Raw genomic sequence first — 20,698 nt, 5'->3', positions numbered from 1 at the left:
AACCTGATAAATTCCAGCAGCTTTACTCATCTTTTGGTGTCTATTTATTGATTAATAGAAGAAATAAGCGAAAGGAACCGTATCTCATCTCAGAAGTGAGGAAAAGTGAGGAGCAGAGTTTTTACTCTAAAAAGCTGGCCTTCAATACTGAATCTAATGAATTATTCATCTGTACTACTTTGATATAATATCTCTCACTCATGTTATTGATCAAGATGGCAGAGCAAATGATGACATGTGTCATGATGTAAAAGTACATGAGCGACAGAGGAAACATGTTAAGATATCTAGTTGCAAATAGGAGCCATAATCCTGAGATGGTCACTTACTTCAGTTACTTGTTACGACTTACGAATACTAAGAATAGCAGTATTAGCTTTTCATTTTTGCTTGAGGCACTGGATGGTTCAAATCAAGCACAAAGCAAGGCAGTGTCTTCTAAATTCTTTCACTCTTCGGCAGAGTAGTATTCGTCCTCACAGCAACCACTTCTGCTCGTTGTTGCCTCACAACCACCTTGTTCATATGCTGATTTGCCTAAATCACAAACATCCATGGCCTTGTAAAGAGAAATGCTACTGTTGGAGTGATTCATTTTACAGATCATCTCTTCCATGTCGTGCTCGTGCTTGTACAGAGCACGGGCCCCACATTTCTTCACCTTCAAGCATCTGTTGTTTCCTAAAGCTCGAGCGGTTTCGAAAACAAACCTGACCGGATTGCATGTGTCCTCAAGACAGTTCTGAGGTTTCACGTCATGACTGGGTAAAACAACTACGAAAAGGCGATCTGAAACAATTTGTGTTGGGATGAAACCGACACCTGACAAGAAATTAGGAGAAGAGTATCCATGCCATCTACAGTAAATTGAACTTGTATCAGGATCTAAATCATCATCTTCAGGAACGGCAGACGGATTGTCTTGAGCTTCAAATAGCGCACTTACGGCAAACCCAATCCACTTGCTATTACATGCATACGAAGGTAACTTATCAGTTACCGAGTCGCCCACACTTTGATTATTGAACCACTGAGGAATTTCACTTCCAGGAAGTACAAAACAGAAATGGTCAAAATAACGGGGGGTTTCCTGCACCATATGAATAACCATATCACGAGAGAGAGAGAACCTCAACCAACCGCTTTAGCACTGAATATAAAAAATAACTAGAATCTTGATTAGCGACGTACCCAAGCAATTGATGCAAGAGAGCGAGAATTTCGATAATCTGCAGAAATCTGGTGGATCTGGAAACACTTGCAAGGAAGTACAATTGTCAGTTCTCACCCTTAATTCGACAGATAATGGGAGGTCTGGGAATTGTTGGAGCCATTTGCAATTGTCCACATTAATATATTCAAGCTTAGAAAGCAAATGAATGCTTGCAGGAAGGCTAACAAAATTGTTTCCTCTGAGTTCCAACTTCTTTAACGAGAACAGAGAACCGATATCATTAGGGATTTCTCCTTCACAAAGATTACAGTCATTCAGATTTAATGTCGTCAAAGAAGAGAAATGCTTCAAGGAAGCTAACAGAGGAATCAAAGGGTGAAGACTCCTTCTTGGAAATAAGCCAAAAGATGATACTCGGAGATTCTGCTTAATAAAAAGGGAGTACGGCAGCTGTCTAATAACAATTCCATTCAAATCAAGCTCCTCCAAACTCTCACTGAAGTGCTCAATCGATGCAGGTAGTTTCTCAACAACAGTCCCACTTAAAGAAAGCTTTGATAATCTTTTCATTTGCCCCACAAATTCTGGAATCATTTACAGTCTTAAGCAGCCAGATACATCAAAAGTTTCAAGAAATTCCATTTTTACTTCACTGGGTAGACTCCTTATACTTTTACAATTTCTAAAATTCCAAATTCTGAGTCTCTTGAGCAATGCAATGGATGGATGAATCTGAACTAAATTCGTACAACCTTCGAGAACCAACTTCTCAAGGTTTGGAATACCTGTAAAGTCTGGGGTCCTTGTCAAGTTTATGGAGTAACTAAGATTGATAGATTTCAACTTGCCCAAGTACTGTAGAAAACATGGATAATGGTAGAACAATCAGCTTCTATGCATGAACGTTAAAATTTAGTTATATTTGTGCCATAGCAGATATTCAATAACTTACTTTTATTCCACTCCAGAGGCGATCAATATTGCTATAGGGCAAACTGAGTTCCGTAAGCTCATCCAGTTGAAAATCTTGTGGGAGAGATTTTGAAGGATACCAACTCCAATTCAGAAATCTCAAGGCATTAGGAAGACATTTGGGGCCAAGAGAAAGCCTCAAATTATCAATGTAGAGCAGCTTCAGTTTACACATTTTAGAGAAGCCTTCAAGATTCCAATATGCCTCTTCTAATTCAGGCAAGTCTAACAATATGCCTTCAATGGCTTTTGTTCCCTGTTATAACAAATAAGTCAAATCCAGGGATGAGTATTTTTCATGTTAAATGAAATGACAGTGCTATCCAAGCTTGGTGATTCAATTTGTTTAAAATCTCACCGTATTCTTTGTGAATACATGAAAAATGTCGTTGCGAAGCCACAACCGACTGCGCCCACCAGGCTCTTCATAACACTCTCGTCGAACAATTTCACATCCCATTTCTTTTATCAAGTCATGTATACCTATTTCATTGCCTGATGAAATAGTTAAGAGAGATTTCTCAACAAGAACATCTATTGCAATACGAGTGCAAACGTCAAAACTGTATAGTAGTTCAATAATAAACTTGGCTTCACATTGCAATGAAAAACATGCGATGTCCAGAAAAATCTCCTTCTCCATGTCATCATCAAGTCCATCATAACTTACTTTTAGCAAATTAAAAATTGTTCTGTTAGGAGTACTCCGTAGTTTTCCAATGCAGAACTCCATGCATCTAGACTTCTTTTATACAAGAAAGACCCCAAAGTTTTAAGAGCCAAGGGAAGACCTCTGGCATAGCTAATGAAACACTCAGAGAGCTCTGTGTAATTTTCTTTCGGCTCATATTTCCTAAAGGCTTTCAAACTAAACAGTTGAAGAGCTTCATTTTCGTTTAATCCCCTCACCTCATATGGTTTTTCTATACCATGTGAGACTAGTACATGTCGATTTCTGGTTGTAATGATGATTCTTCTCCTCAAACCAAACCAATCTTTTTCTCCCCCAAGTTTTCCAGTTGCTCTGATTGATCCACATCATCAAGAACTAGAAGAACTGCTTTATTACATAAACATCTCTTTGTCATAGTGATTCCACTATAAACATCCCATACTAGAACATTTTCTTCCTTCGAGATTTGGGAAAGAATTTGTTTTTGTAGATGAACTAGACCATGGGTTGAGGAGACCTCTCTGACATTAGCAAGAAAGATGCAAACTGTACATGTTGAAGGAAATCAGCTATTAGTGTGCCTAATCAAACTAGGAGTAGTAATAGGAGAGAAGGTTCTATAGTTCCTAATCCTACTCAGATTGGTATTCCTTGTAACATTAGAACATGTACTTTGTAATCCCTATATATAAGGCTCCTATTCTCAATAATATGATTACACAATTCTCTCTACATTCTCTCTCGAATCTATTTTACTTAAACACGTTATCAGCACGAGTTCTAACCACAAAACAAAAATCAAAAACCCGAAAACCTTCTTCATCACCGCAGCTCCTAGCCCACTCTAGCCTCACCTACACGCCCCTGCGCACTCATCCCTGCTGCCCCTGCAGCACCAACACACACCAACTGCATCCTTTTTCCTTTCCTGCGCACGTCTGTCTACTTGCAAGCCCGGAAACGTCTAGTTAGGAACCTCATATCAAAATCTTTTCTTCATCAAAGTTGTTCGTCTCTGTGTCTTCTATCCGACCTCTGAATTTCATCCTTTTTGGAGTCGTTTTGAGACCAGGAAATAAATCGAAGTGAGAGCTGTTTAGAAGCAATTCTGCTCCGAATTTCAACAAGTAAGTTTTAAATTAAAGTTCCTGCTTTTGAAATTTTAATTTCTCCTTCTTTTTCTTCGGGGACTTGCAACCTCCCTTCTTCTTCATCCCACCTTTCTTATAATGTGGGTTCGATTCTTGAGAAAGTGGAATCGTGGGGATTCACGCAATTAACGAACTAAGAGCTTTCGTAAGACTTCGGACTAAGAGCGTCCGCAAGCATTGATTTATGACCATATAAACATCATTGTTTCGGTCTAATCCAATCATTCTTGGAAATCGATTTCTTGGTAGCATAGCTCGGAAATCTTATTATATTAGTTTTCGTGGAAGCATTGACTCCGAAACTAAAAACGTTCTTGCTTTCCTTTCCAGGATGTCAGACTTGAACGAGCTCGATTTTACTCCATTAGATTCTACGGGCACAAATATTTTCCTGTGGGCTCATGTTGTTGAGCTCCACCTAATTGCCCTTGATTTATTGCCTATAATCCAGGAGTCTTATTCTAAAAGAACCACTCAAGGCCCTCAAACTGAGATAGATAATACCAGGGCATTTACCCTGATGGAGCGCCACATGGAGATGGCTCTCCCGTTTGAGTACATGAATGAGGATACCGCTAAGAACCTTTGGGGTTGCGCCTCGTAAACGTTTTAGTGACGTTCACGATTTTTCAAACTTAGAAGCATGATGGAATAATATCTGCTTCTCTAAACTCTGAATGAGTTACAAAATATTGTTCGGAAGCTCTCCGCATCTGATTATTGATGCATGACTGTGAAAAATCACAAAAGAACAATTGATTGAGAAAACTCTAACATGGTCATAGGGGTCATGACGTTGAGGGTATAAGGATTGGAATCCATGGCGCCACTTTTGGCCATGGTAACACTATTCCAATGCCATTGATCCTAGGGACCATATGTATTGTGCCAATACACCTCAATCAAGAGAGCATCTTCTTCATGGTATTTTAAGGAGTTCCTGATCAATAGTGATCAAGATATCGAGCTATGAAAGACTTTAAATCTGGCGATGAAGACAAAATGCCGCAGATTTTTATTTAAAATAGTCTTTTATATTTTCCAAGAATTATGTAATGGCAATATGCGTTAGTCAATAAATGACATCTTGTATTAACTCTTTCTCATGTGGCGCATCTAATTAAATATGATGTCTAGGAACGTAATTGAGATTAGTGGTATTTAAGAGAGTCTCGCTCCACCGACATCTCTCTCTACTTCCCTGATCATATTTGATTAGAGTTACCAAATGGATAGAGTGACTACGATTTGTCTACATTTGATTTTTATTTTGGATTAGACTATGGAAACTTTGATGTAATCATTGGCTATCATCAAATAAAGTATCGATTTATTTTATCTCATGTCATGGACATATGTTTCTAACTTTATTACTTCAAAGATATAAAAGCCAATGGTTTTCATGTGGAAACACATTGTGAGAATGTATTAGAGAAACTTATGTGTCGCTCTAGTGGGTTGTATGCAACCACTATTCGAGTCATTGAATCCATCCATGTCATGAGAGATGATTTATGGGATTCTGACACATATAGGCTTTGGCATGACCATTTGGGACACCCAGGTCGTGATATGATGATCCGTATCTTAAAGACTTCACACGAACATCCATTTTTAAGAACGAAAAATAAGTAAAACTCGAAATTTGGATCAAGGAGGAGCACCTGCGCCTCACAGCGCCTTTCCCCTTCAAGTCCGGCCATCACAAGCCCGCGCCGCCATCCCCTTGCGACCCAAGGGTGGCTTTGACGCCACCTCTACTCCCCTGACTCCAATTTCTACTTCTAAAGTCAATTGTGACTTTGTAGCTCAACCAAAATCCTCATTGGTTGTTTCTAAAGCCCATCATTCGTTCTGCAAAGCCTGCTCTTTAGCAAAATTAGGATTGAGACCATCCTATGCAAGGACACTAAAGAAAATATACCATTCTTGCAAAGAATCCAAGGTGATATTTGTGGACCTATTCAACCACCATGCGAACCATTTCGATATTTTATGGTGTTGGTTGATGCATCGACACGCTGGTCACATGTCATGCTATTGTCCACTAGGAACGTTGCATTTGCTAAACTCCTAGCCCAGATTATTAAGCTAAGGGCTCACCACCCTGATGATCCTATTAAGTCTATAAGATTAGACAATGCTGGGGAGTTTACATCAAAAACTTTTGATGATTATTGCATGTCCATTGGGATTGAAGTTGAACATCTAGTTCCTCATGTTCACACCCAAAATGGTCTCACAGAAGCCGCCATTAAACGACTACAAATGGTCACTGGGGCATTGGTAATGCACACCAATCTCCATATTTCTGCTTGGGGCTATGCAATATTGCATGCAGCTGTGCTTATACGTCTGAGGCCTACTGCCACTCAACCCTTTTCTGCTTCCCAGATGGTGACTAGGTATGAGCCTGATGTCTCACACTTACGCATATTTGGGTGTGCAGTTTATGTGCCAATTACGCCGCCACAGCGCACCAAAATGGGTCCTCAACGACGATTAAGCGTTTACGTTGGATATGATTCTCCAACGATTGTCCGATACATAGAACCCTTTACAGGCGATCTCTTTACCGCTAGATTTGCATATTGTCACTTCGATGAGACAGTCTTCCCGTCGTTAGGGGGAGATAAGAACATCAATGTTCAACAAGAACGACAGAAATTTTTGTGGTATGTCCCCACTCTGTCTCATCTCGATCCCCGAACGGCACAGTCTGAAATTGAAGTGTGGAGAATTATCGATCTTCAGAACATAGCAGAATCGATGCCTGATGCGTTTTCTGATATCGCTAAAGTGACGAGATCACATATACCTGCTGCAAACGTACCTGCAAGGATTGATGTCCCTAAAACTAGAAGACATGACGCCACCTCAAGAGTACCTGAGCATGGCACCAACGTCCCCTCTCACAATGATGGTGACGTTGTGGCTAGGCCCACGGCTCCTGCCAAGAAGCACAGGAGGCCCATAGGTTCGATGGATTCTCGCCCAAGAAAGAAAGCGAGTTTGGCACAAAATAATCCATTAATCATCGATGTAAATAATCCATCTCATAAGGATATTCGGAATTTTGGTTATGTCCAAGAGACATCATTGGGGGACACTCCAATGTCAGAACCAATTCTAGAGAATAGAGAGATCTTCATGAATTACACTAGTGTACATGAGATGATGGATAGAAATTCTATGACTATTGATGATGCATTTGCATATCATGTTGCAAAAGGAATTATAGAATATGATGATACCGAACCTCGCTCTGTCGAAGAATATCAACGAAGAGCGGATTGGCCTAAATGGAAAGATGCAATCTAGGTTGAATTAGATTCACTAGCAAATAGACAGATATTTGGGCCTATAACGCAGACACCCCCAGATGTAAAACCGGTTGGCCATAAATGGGTCTTTATTAGAAAGCGTAATGAGAAAAATGAGGTGGTTAGATATAAAGCCCGCCTTGTGGCATGCCATATTGCCGCCAAAGCTGCCACCACCACCAAGGGTGGCCGGCCTCACCCTATCCCCCTCCATCAAAACGACAATGATGTTTTAATGGGTTTTGCTGATGCAGGGTACCTCTCTGACCCTCACAAAGGTCGCTCTCAAATGGGTTATGTCTTTACCATGGGAAGCACTGCGATATCTTAGAGGTTTACAAAGTTCCTCAAATCATGCAGAGATTATTGCTATACATGAAGCCGTGCGTAAATGCATATGGCTAAGGTCTGTAATTAAACATATCAAGGAAGTTGTGGTTTGAAGTTTACCACAGATGAACCTACATGCATTTATGAGGATAATGCAGCTTGTATTGAACAAATGAAGTTAGGTTTTATCAAGGGCGACAACACCAAGCATATATCGCCTAAGTTCTTCTATAATCAGTAACAACACTTCTAAAGATTGAAGTGAATCAAATACAATCAGAGGATAATGTAGCGGACTTATTCACTAAGTTGTTACCTAAAACCACCTTCGAGAAACATGTGAAGAGCATCGGATTGAGAAAGTTATCCGAACTCCCACGATTGTAGCAATCAGGGGGGAGATATCGACATCAAGGGGAGTTATGATGTCTACATGTTCGATCTCGAAGAGTGAAGGACGTGTTGTGCTCTTTTTGTCCTTCGACCAGGGTTATTTTTCTCCCGGGCAAGGTTTGAAGCGGCACAAAGGGGAGTGTTGAAGGAAATCAGCTATTAGTGTGCCTAATCAAACTAGGAGTAGTAATAGGAGAGAAGGTTCTAGAGTTCCTAATCCTACTCGGATTAGTATTCTTTGTAACATTAGAACATGTACTTTGTAATCCCTATATATAGGGCTCTTATTCTCAATAATATGATTACACAATTCTCTCTACATTCTCTCTCGAATCTATTTTACTTAAGGGCTAAATACTAGTTAGTACCCTGTGGTTTAGGTCCAAAATCAATTCAGTCACTGGACTTCTAATTTCATCAAAAACAACCCTGCACTTTCAATTTTGATCTAATAGGTCCAATTCATTAATATTATGTTATGGGTTCAAGTTATAGTTGGATTATTTGTTGAATAACTATTTATTTTTAATAGTAGGACTCACTCCTAAATTGACTCTGCAGACCACCTCAACACCACATCATAAAACATAGGTCATATATGAGCCACATTAACAAGTTAAATAACTCAATTGTCGGAAAACTAACAAATTGGACCTATTAGATCAAAATTGAAAGTGCAGGGGTGTTTTTGATGAAATTAGAAGTTTAGGAACTGAATTGATTTTGGACCAAAACCACAGGGTAGTAATTTGTATTTAGCCCTTTACTTAAACACAAACTTCAAAATGACGAGAAATTTTCTCATACACCACTCTAGCAAGGGTGGTCTTACCCACCCCACCCATCCCCCATATCCCTATAAAGCGAACATCATTTGCTTCTTTATCTAAAACAACATCTATTTCCTCCAACTTAGTATCCATTCCAACTAACTTCTCTGAGGAACCAAATACTATCAGGCTAGGATGCACTTTGCTCCACAGTGCTTACATAATCTCTCTGATAAGCTCTGTTTCATACCTAACAAAAAGAAAACAAATAAGAACATTTGATCACTTCTAAGAACCGCAGCATTAAAAGAGCGTTTTGTAACACTATATATGAAGTCTTGAAAAACTCCGGAGATGTGAGTGGTTCTATTAATTCAATATATATGACATATTGCTAAGCATTACCTAATCTAATAATTCATATATACAGATTGAATACTTCAGAAGATTATCATAGAGATTAAAAGTTTGAACATTAAAATAAGTCATATACAATTCATTACCTATAATTCTTTGAAGTCCACCCAGCGAGATTGGCTACTTTTGTTAAAGCATCTCTCCACACTTCCACCTCTTTATTACCTTCCCCAAGCTTCTCTTCATGTTCATCGAATGCTTTAGCAAAGCTGCCCCTTTGATGTCTCACATGAGACGGGTCCACCTCATAAAAGATTGGTAAAATTGTCCCCCTCTCTTCCATGCATTCAAAAATCTTAGACAGTTCAAGCAAACACCACGTGGAAGAAGCATAGTTTGGTGAAAGAACAACGATCGCAAATCTGGATTGCTCGATTGCAGAGAAGAGAGCCTAAAAGATGGCTGTGCCTTTTTCAAGTTCTAGGTCGTCCCTGAAACTCCTGATTCCTCGCCACTGCAACTTGTTGTATAAGTGATCTGTGAAGCCCTTTTCGGGTGTCTTTGCCTCTAAAGCTCAAAAACACGTCGTTTTTCCATGGGAAAGCTGAACCAGTGGAGGCTCTAACTTGGATGCTCAACGCCATTCAAAAGTGATTGATTGCTGATCAGAGTTCTGCATCAAAAGCACAATCACTAGAAAAGAGATTGTAGACAAATCGAGAGAAAAGGGTTCAAGAGATACAAATGCAGAGTCCCTATAGAGAAGAGGTAAACATATTACTATCTTATGTGGAATCATATATCACCTCTGTTTTAGAATATTTCAGTCCCAGTCTCTACCAAATAATGCAAGTTGTTAATCCAGTTCATACAATGTAAATCCCTTATTTGCATGTGTTCAACAGCCACACAATCACTCGTTTCAACCAAACATTTAATATTCCTGTCTAACTATAGAATGCAAGTTGTTAATCCAGTTGCAGAGGGAAGCTTTTGCTTTTGCCATGTAAATCTGTTGTTTGCAATTTTGCATATGTTCATCAACCACACAATCACTCGTTTCGACCATAAATTTAATATTCTTATTCTTACCGTCAATATTCATGATTCTATTCGTGACTTGTTCTATAGATAATGACACTTCAAAATGTGTTAGTAATTAGATAAACTTTTGCAACTCAATGAAGAAGAGCCCAACAAAAGTACAGACCCTTTAAGTAGAAAACTAGGCCAAAAAATTGGGAATTGTAAAAGTAAAATGGGAATTGGAATTGGTCTACTCATTTCATTTCATAGTTCCTTTATATAGGGAGAGAATTACAATGAAAATATCAATTACAATTATGACATTAAATGCTTATTGATCCGTAATTGTGCTGATTGATGGTAATCGATGATTCCTTGATTCTCTCTCCGTTAGTCGCTTTGACGAAGGCACATAATATGTTTTTCCTTTAACACTCCCCCTTGTGCCAAGTCAAAGATGAAATGGTGCATGAGTTGTTGCCTCACTAAAAACCTTGCCAAGTAATAATAAAACCCTGTGGGACAAAAAATACACATTGGTCGAAGGAAAAGAGCACAACCCACCTTTTACATTTGAGGATCACATGTGTGTTTTAGACTCCCCCTGACGTCTACACCTCCCCTTGATCTTTACATTAATCAAGGGAGCTTGGAAAGTCTTCGCATTCCTATGCTTTTCACATGTTTCTCAAATGTGGCCTTAGGCAGTGATTTGGTGAACAAATTTGCCACATTTTCCTCATACCTTACTTGATTCACTTGAATCTTGAGGAGGTTCTGTTGTTGCTAATTGTAGGAAAACTTTTGCGATATTTGTTTTGTATTATCACCCTTGATATATTCTAGCTTCATCTTTTCGATGCAAGTTGCATTATCTTTATAAATGCAAGTAGGCTCTTCAGTGGTAGAACTCAAACCACTAGTCCCTCTAATATGTGTAATGATAGCTCTTAACTATACACACTCATGAACCACCTCAACTAGAGTAATGATCTCTGAGTGGTTCGAGGAGGTAGCCACAAGGGTTAGCTTGGCTGATCTCCAAGATATCGCCGTGTTTCCAATAGTAAATACATAACCAGTTTGGGAACAACCTTTATGTGGGCCAGAGAGGTACCCAGCATCAGCAAAATTGACCAAAACGTCATTTGGCGTTTTAGTGTAGTGAGTGGCGCTTTTGCCATCAACATTTCCTTTAGGGATTATAGTTCCATCTGCGATCCATCTTGTCTCTCTGTAGGGAAAGAACAGTCCTAAGTCAATGGTTCCTTTTAGGTATCGGAAAATGTTCCTGATACCATTCCAGTGACGCTGCATTGGCGCTGAGCTAAATCTAGCTAACAAGTTCACTGAGAATGCAATGTCTGGTCGAGTACATTGGGCTAAGAACAATAATGTGACTATTGCACTTAGATAGAGAATTTCAGCTCCCAACACCTCTTCGCCATCTTCCTTTGGACGAAATGGATCTCTAAATTTCGACCGATCATGGGAGTGCTAGCATGATGCGCTTTGTCCATGTTAAATAGCCTGACTTTTGGACATACGCGGACTGGTGGATTAGTATTCCACAAACTCGATGTTCTAGTTCAAGGCCTCGACAGAATCGAGTTTTCCCAAGATCCTTCATCTCAAATTCGGATTTCAAGTAGCTCGCAGTTTCTCTTATTTCATCAAGAGTACCTATTATGTTCATATCATCGACATATACTGCTACAATTGCAAATCCGGAACTTTTTTTCTTTATGAATACACAGGGGCATAATTCATCATTCTTATATCCCTTTCCAATCCAGTAGTCACTTAGATGGGTATACCACATCGGCCCGGATTGTTTCAACCGTAAAGTGAGCGTTTCAATCTAATTGTAAACGCACTCCGTGGTTTAGAGTCACTTGACTTGGGTAATGTAAGGCCATCAAGAACTTTCATATATATCTTTGAATCAAGATCCCCATAGAGATATGCAGTAGCCACATCCATGAGCTGCATTTCCAGTCATTCAGAAACTACCAAGCTAACTAAGCAGCAGAACGTTATAAATCCATTACGAGAGAGTATGTCTCCTCGTAGTCAATTCCAGGGCGTTGTGAGAAACCTTGCTCCACAAGGCGAGCCTTGTACTTCAGGACTTCATTCTTCTCATTACGCTTTCTGACAAATACTCATTTATGTCCTACAGGCTTTACACTTAGTGGGGTTAGCACTACAGGACCAAATACCTGTCTCTTTGTCAGATAATCTAATTCTGTCTGGATTGATTCTTTCCATTTAGGCCAATATGCTCTTTGTTGACATTCTGCAACAGAGCATGGTTCGATATCATAGTGCTCTATGATTTCTTGAGCAACAGTGTATGCAAATACATCATCAATGTGTATGGAAGATCTTTCTATCAACTCATACGCACTCTCATAATCCATTGAGATTTCTTTGTTTCTGGAATCATTTCAAACATCAGAACGTCCTCTAGTATTGATTCATGGACATAACTATAATCAAAGACAATCTCATTAGAGGGATTCTCTACATTGATGATTAATGGATCGGTTTGTGCCTTACTCGCCCTCTTCTTCCTTGGGTGAGTGTCAATCGAACCAAGTGGTCTTCCCCTCTTCCTTTGTGGAGCCACGGCCTCAACCACACCTCCACTAAGTGTGGTTGCAGTGCCTCTATCTACGGCACCGTGCCCCTTGTTAGGGACTTCTAACCTTGTAGACACATTTACAGCTGGTATATGTGATCTCGTCACTTTTGCTATATCAGTAAACGCATCAGGCATCGAATCTGCTACTTTCTGAAGATCGATTATTCTTTTCACTTCACTTTCACTTTGTGAAGTGCGGGGATCCAAATGAGATAGAGTGGGGACAAACCACTACAATTCATGTCGTTCCTTTGGAAAATCTTTTTTTCTATCTCCCCCTAACAATGGGAAGACTGTCTCATCAAAGTGACAATCCGCAAATCTAGCGGTAAAGAGATCGCATGTCAAGGGTTCCAAGTAGAGGATAATTGTTGGGAATTCGTATCCAACATAAATACTTAATTGTCTCTGAGGACCGCTGTGGGGGCGTAATAGGAACATATACTGCACAACCAAATATGCATAAGTGTGAAATGTCATGCTCATATCCAGTTACCAACTGGTACGCAGAAAATGGTTGGCTAGCAGTGGGTCTGAAATGAATAAGTAAAGCTGCGTGCAATATTGCATAACCCCATGCCGAGATAGGCAGGTTGGTGCGCATAGCCAATGCCCTAGCCACCATCTATAACCTTTTGATGGTGGCTTATGCGAGACCATTTTGTGTATGCACATGGGGTACAGGATACTCCACATTGATCCTAATAGACATGCAATAATTATCAAATGCTTTTGATGAAAACTCTCCAGCGTTATCAAGTCTTATAGACTTAATAGGGTGATCAGGGTGGTGAGCCCTTAAACGTATAATTTGTGCTAGGAGTTTTGCAAACGCAACATTTCTTGTGGACAATAAAACGACATGTGACCAACGTGTCGAAGCATCCACCAGAACCATAAAGTACTTCAATGGTCCGCATTCTAGATGGATAGGTCTACAGATATCTCCTTGTATCCTTTGTAAGAATTGAATGTTTTGTTTTGTATCTTTAGCATAGGAAGGTCTCGATCTTGTTTTTACTAAAGAGCAGGCTTTGCAAAACGAGTTATGTGCCTTTGAAATAGTACGTCAATGAGGCATAATAGGAGAGAGGTGCTTCTGGTACTTCATAAGACAATGACTGTATTTGAGCAGTACTAGGACCGACAACTTGCAATGTGATGGATTTTTGTCCCATTTCATTTTTCACTCGAAATAAGGGATGTCCAAATGAGTTCTTTAAAATACGGATCATTATGTCACGACTGGGGTGCCCTAGGCAATCATGCCACAGCCTGTATGATCAGTCAGTGTCCCACATTTCATTATTGGTGACAGCATATGATTTAATGAACCGAATCGTAGTGAGGTACAGTCCACTAGATTGACTCATAAGTTTCTCTAAAATGTGCTTCCTTCCACATTCATTAGAGGTAATATAAAGGTATTCAGTTCCATTCTCGCAGTGTGTTTTTACATGATAACTGTTGGCACGAATATCTTTGAAACTTAACAAGGTTCGATTAGCTCTTGGTGCATACAGAGCATATTTCATATTCTTTAGAGTATGTCTATTTTAGTAGAATGATAATCTTTTCATTCTAAATTTTTTTTCTCTAGATGTATTGTTTTACATCTTTATAGTGCTATTTCGAACCATGTAAATATGTGTAGTAAATAAATTTGAATAAATTCAGTGCTTCAGAATAAAATTTAAAATTTATTAACAAGCCAACGATATTCAAATCAAGGTCTTGTTCTAATTTATCAAACCATTATTGAAATAAACTTTAAGACCAAGCAGTAGTCTAATTAAAAATGAGGCATTATGCCTTCACAACTATTTTTGGAAAATAAAATGAATAAAGCAGATCAGTCAAGGTTGAGATCATCCATTGACTGAGCAAGTTCTTCTTTGCCATTGAAGTCTGCAATTGTAAGGTTGACGTCTAGGTCATAACCTCCTTTTTCCATATAGTGAGCCTCTTGTTCTTTAGACTCTCTATACCTCTTGTAATTCGCTGCTACTCTGTTGCTTGCTTGGTAGTTCTTGTACCAATGCTCAATGACTCCACACTTATAGCATGGTTCATTGTCAACTCTTTGCTTTTTGACAGAAGGATTTGTAGGTGCCTTTTGCACGTTGTTTCCATGACCCCCACGTCCCTTTCCACGTGGTGCATTGTTGCCACATGTGTAGGGATTAGCACGTTCAAACCCCTTTGCATTGGAGTTCTTTCCACCTTTCATTTTTCCATAATTAGCCTCGGGAATTTTCTTTGTCCCACTGGGCCTGACATTGTTGTTCAAGAGAACCTCATTATGCCTCTCAGCCACTTGCAGTAGGCTGATCAACTTATTGAAGGTTGTGATTCTTTTGTTGTCATACTCCAGCCTATACTGGTTCGCTAGTGTAAGCGCTGAAGTAGGAAAGGTGGAAAGAGTCTTATAGATCATATCATCTTCTGTGATTTCCCTTCCACAGAAATTGAGACATGCCTTTAAGCGTAACACGTCCTTGTTGAAGTCATTGACCCTGTTATAGTCAAGCAAGCGGATTCCATTCCACTGAACGGCCAGTTCTTGGAGCAAAGTGTTATGAATGTTCTCAAAACGTTCCTTAAGGGCATCCCATAGTTCTTTAAGTGTCTTCAACTGAAGGTACTCCCAGCGTAGGCTAGGATCAATACGTCGCCTCAGAAACATTAAGGCATTTGCTTTCACCTTATTAGATGGTTCATCATCTTTGGGGTCGGTAATGGTGGCAGTGTAGTCTCTTGCCACAAAGGCAGTTTCCACATTGGAAACCCAACGATGGTACTCAAGTCCTTCTGAGTCCAAGATGTCAAATTCAGGTTGAATTGGATCAGCCATCTACATAAACAAGAGAGAAGATATAAATTACGCAGTCATGAAGACATCCGCATAAATTATTTTCCAAAAATGTGAATTAGATTTCAAGACCAAGATTCGTAATAGTCACATTTTTTCTTTTGATGCTATGTGAAAATGTTTTATCACAGTACGTGTGTATGGATAATGCGCATGAATTTTCATGGCAAAACGGAATTTATATGTTGCATTCTAAAATTAACCATAACACATGTAACAATAAATAAAACATATCATATATAAAAATAAAATATATGGCATGCTCAAATTTCACAAATATACAACAAATTATATACTACACATAATAATTAGCAATAATATATCATGAGTAAAATAAAATATAATCACGAAACATGCTTTAAATTTCATGATAAAAACATAAGCAATAAAATATAAAACATGCTAAACATATTTAAAAATCATGCTTAAAGATAATCATATAAAACATAAATAACAAGGCATGCTTGAAAGGATCAAAATTATCTAACTAAACATGCTTAATAACAAAATATAATAAAAGCATAAACAATAAAATATAAAGTATGCTTAAAAATAGAAAATAAAATTCACATGCATGCTTGGTATAAAATAAAATAAAGAAAACATACTTGATTTCTAGAAAAGAAAACGATTCTAGCGCACGCGCATGTTGATGCAGGCGATGTTTTTTTGCTTGAGAAAAACTGGGCCGCTTCCTTTTTTTTTTTTTCAGCAATAGGCCACAAGGCTTTTTTTTTCTTGTTTTCTTTTCTTTTCTTTTTTCTTGGGCCGTAGGCCTGCTTCTTTTTGTTTTGTGTTTTTTTTTTGGGCCCGGTCTTTTCTTTGGGCCTGGTCAGTCCCCTTATTTTTTTTTTTCTGTTTTTTTTTTTTCTGGCCCGTCTTTTTTCTTTTCTGGGCCGGGTCACACGCCCTCTTTTGTTTTTTTTTCTCTTCTCTTCTTCCTCGTTCAGGTTTGCAGCTGGGTGGCTGGGTTCTCAAGCCGTGGGTGAGTGCTGGTGTCTGGCAGCAGGAGCGGAGGTCTTCAGCGAGGTTGCGAGGCGCAGGGTCTGCAGCGAGGTCTTGCGCGGATGCTGGTCGAGGCCGGTCTGGCAGGCTATGGGAAGAGCGCTGGAGGCCGGTGGGCTGGAGGCAGCGAACTGTGCCTGCAAGGACGCGCGCTGGAGGCAGCAGCAAGTGATCGGTGAAGGTGGGGCAGGTCGGGAGTGATGTTGATCGACGCTGGGAACTGATCGACGCCGAGAGACGAGGCCATTTTGGTCGATCTTGGATGCTGTGACGGTGGAGAGCGCCGACGACGAGCGTAGGCGAGATGCTAAGCAGAGGGAGTTATCGAGGCCGGACGGGGCCAATCTGGTAGGGGATTTTTTTTTTTTTTTTTTTTTTTGCTGCAGCATAAAAGAAGAAATGTTTAAGGATATCTCTATTTGTGTTTGATCCAAACTCTAGGTTACTTGACCTAGTGGTAATATGGTTCAATTAGAAGAATCTAGAGATTATCTTTCCTTGTATGATTCTAACTCTATGCATTGTAATCCTCTATATAAAGAGACCCCTATTATCAATGAGAATACACAACAAATTTCTCTTAATATCTGATTCCCTAAAACACTTTATCAGCACGAAGCCCTAACCCTGAAATGCCTTCAAATCCCAGATACCTCCGCTGCACAACTTGAAGATCTCAACCCCAGGAGCCCAGAACCGGCCGGAACAACCCCGAACTAGCCTCTAGAAGTGACGAAAGTCTTCCTGCCCGGCTCAAAGCCTTTCGCTCAGCCTCTGACAACGATACTCCACCTTCAGAAGCTCCTCGACCCCAGATCCCAGGAACTGGAAACCTCATCAACAGAACCGGCCTGCAAACAGCCGAACTGCCAGCCTGAATCTGCCGCACCTTTGAACCGCCGTCTGCCTCTCCAGCCTATACCTTCAGCCCTGTGAAGCCCAGCCCAAAGACAGAAGCCCTAAGCCCAGAAGCACAGAGGCGACTCGGCCCAAAGATTGAAGCCCAGCAGCCTGAAGCCCACTGACATCATCCCTGCGTCATCTGCTATGTTAGCATCCACGTCAGCCTCCAGTCAGCCTGCCACGTCAACACCCGGCAGCCATGTCAACGCCAGTCAACACTTTTCCGGTGACTTTCCGGCCAATTTTTCGGTCAAGATTTCCGGCAATTTTTCAAGGTAAACTTTTCTAAAAGTTCCCGTTTTTTGAAGTTTTTATTACTTTTCTCTTCTTTTTATCGGGGACTTCCAACATCCCTTCTTCTACCCCCATTTCTTCTTCATAGGGGAGACCCAAAAGCTGAACTGTGGGGGTTCGTGCTCACTCCAAGCTTGGAGCTTGTAGAGTCCTCCAAACTTAGAGTTTGTTGAGAAGAAAACGATCGACCACATACATCGTTGTCTCGATCTAATCCAAAACCCCTCTTGGAATCGGATTTTTCTTGGAAGTGACTACGCTCAGAAAATCTCTAATTTCTTGGAAGCGACTACGCTAAGGAATTTAATAGTTTTTCTTGGTAGCCTTTTTTCACTCTGAAACTAACCCTAATCTTATGTTGTTTTTCAGAATGAGTTACCTGAATAAGTTGAACTTTGTTCCACTAGAGACAACTGGCGCAGGATACCATAAGTGGGTCCGAGATGTGCGCCAACATCTTAAGGCTGATGGACTTCTAGAAGCCATCCAAGAGCCTAGTCAGAACGTGCTCTCTATTGAGCAAGCTACTGCTTTTGAAGCAAATCAAGCTAAAGCCATCATTCTCATGACAAGGCACATGAATGACGCGCTCCAAAGTGAATACCTCAATGAGGAAGACCCAAGAAAGCTATGGGTTGAACTTGAGCAGCAATTTGGCAACGTTCGTGACTCCCTGCTTCCTGATTTAGAAGTGCGATGGCATAGCCTCCACTTCTGTAATTTCAAGTCTGTGCTTGATTATAACTCGGAAGCTCTTCGTATCAAGTCTCAGATAGAGTTTTGTAGCCAAGCCATAACTGATACGATGTTGATTGAGAAGACTCTCTCTACCTTCCTCGTCTCTGCCCTGATGATTTCAAAGAATTATCGGATTGATGTGAAAGCAGGACGTATCACAAGATTTCATGAGCTTATTGGTGCCATGAACATAGCTGAAAAGCACGACAACATACTTTGAAGAACTATAACGCTAGACCCGTGGCAACTAAGTCTATTCCGGAGTCTAACTATAGTTGCACCCCCAATGGAGGACGCAAGGAGCGAAACCCTAAGAGTAGGGATAATTCTGGACGTTCTGGTCCATATTCTCGCCCTAAAGAGGAAGGAAATAGCCAAGAGAGGCGTGCACGGAACCGTGGAGGTCAACGTGTGAAGAGAGAGAGAGAGGCGGAGCCTCCGGCTATGGTGGTGATGCCACCAAGAGTAATAGTCGTCCAAATCATGCACCAAAAGCATCTCGATCAAGGGAGCCTAACCATAAAGTTGTTTGTCTTCGATGTGGATCAAGTGGACATTGGGCAAAGAAGTGTACTACATCCCAGAACGTTGCAAACGCATACAAGATGTATCGTGAAGCAAGGGAGGCAAATTACATGGAACAAGAAGATCAAGATGGCGATCTCGATCTAAGGGTGGAAGACTACAAGGATCAAGACCCAGAAACTGGTGATTTTGATTAAGTCTTTTTATTTTCCAAGAGATGTAGGCAATTGCCATATTACTTTTGTAGTAGATGCCAATGATATTAGTCTTCCGTCAAAGTAGGCGTACTCAATGTAAGTGTGATGTCTAGGAAGGTTTTGAGATAAGTGGTACTTAAGCGAGCTTTGCTCCACCGACATCTCTCTACTCACCTGGTCACATTTACATTGGAATTACCGAAAGAAGTTAGACGACTACCATTGTTTTGCATTAACTAGTTTATTGGATTAGATTTTCTTTGTTTAAAGAAACGATGATGTAATTCCGTTTGGCTTATTAATAAAAGTTGAGTTCTTTTTTTTATGAATCCTTTTTAATTACGAGTTTTTCTTTTAGGAATGGATGAACTTCAATGTCTTGCGGATAGTGCGACTACGCACACCATTCTACGACATAGGCAATTATTCTTAGAGATGTTGCCTACATATTCCTCTGTGACTACGATGGCTGGGCCATCAAGTTTAGTTCAAGGACATGGAATGGCCCAATTCCTTTTGCCTAATGGCACCTTGATTAAAGTCACTGAAGATCTCTACGCTCCTAAGGCAAATCGAACCTTATTGAGTTTTAAAGATATAAGAGCCAACGGATTCCATGCGGAAACGCATAGTGAGAACGGAATAGAATTCCTTTGCATTACCTCTAATGATTGCGGAAGAAAGCGCATCTTAGAGAAGCTTATGTGTCAATCTAGTGGACTTTATGTCACTACAATTCGACCAATTGAATCCAATAATGTCATAAGAGAAGATCTCTTGGATTCAGACACATATTGGCTTTGGCATGACCGACTAGGACATCCTGGTCGTGATATGATGCTCCGTATACTAAAGACTTCACACGGGCATCCTTTCTTCAGAGTGAGAAGAAGCAAGAATCAAAAATTGATTCCATGACTTAGCAAGACCTCAAAAATTGCAGCTTCTGGCGCTGCGGCCACCGAAAGACCGCCCCTGTCCCTAGTGATGACGCCACATATGGCGCCAACCATGAGCATGACGCCATGGTTGCTCCTCCTAGTGGCTATGACGCCACACAATCCAATTTCCATGGCTCTAACGCTATAATGGGAGATGTAGTCACACACTTTACTTCTAATAGCGCTACAGACGCTCAGGCCCAACCAAAATCCTCATTGGTTGCTTCTAAGGCCCCTCGCTCATTTTGCAAAGCCTGTTCCTTCTGGAAATTAGGACCGAGACCGTCCTATGCAAAGGATCCAAAAATACTCATTCCGTTCTTACAGAGAATCCAAGGGGATATCTGTGGACCAATTCAACTATCATGCGGACCTTTTAAATACTTTATGGTATTGGTTGATGCGTC

At 40.3% G+C, this 20,698-nt stretch overlaps 1 pseudogene; it reads right to left on the bottom strand.

The window, feature by feature from the left end:
• Window positions 1-448: 448 nt before the first annotated feature.
• On the bottom strand, window positions 449-9,916 carry LOC112182130 (annotated as a pseudogene).
• Between the last annotated feature and the right edge of the window lie 10,782 nt (window positions 9,917-20,698).

Source organism: Rosa chinensis, chromosome 1 (assembly GCF_002994745.2).
Source record: "Rosa chinensis cultivar Old Blush chromosome 1, RchiOBHm-V2, whole genome shotgun sequence".
NCBI lineage: Eukaryota > Viridiplantae > Streptophyta > Magnoliopsida > Rosales > Rosaceae > Rosa > Rosa chinensis.
The sequence above is the reverse complement of the archived record's forward strand: the minus strand, read 5'-3'. Positions and strand labels throughout refer to the sequence as shown.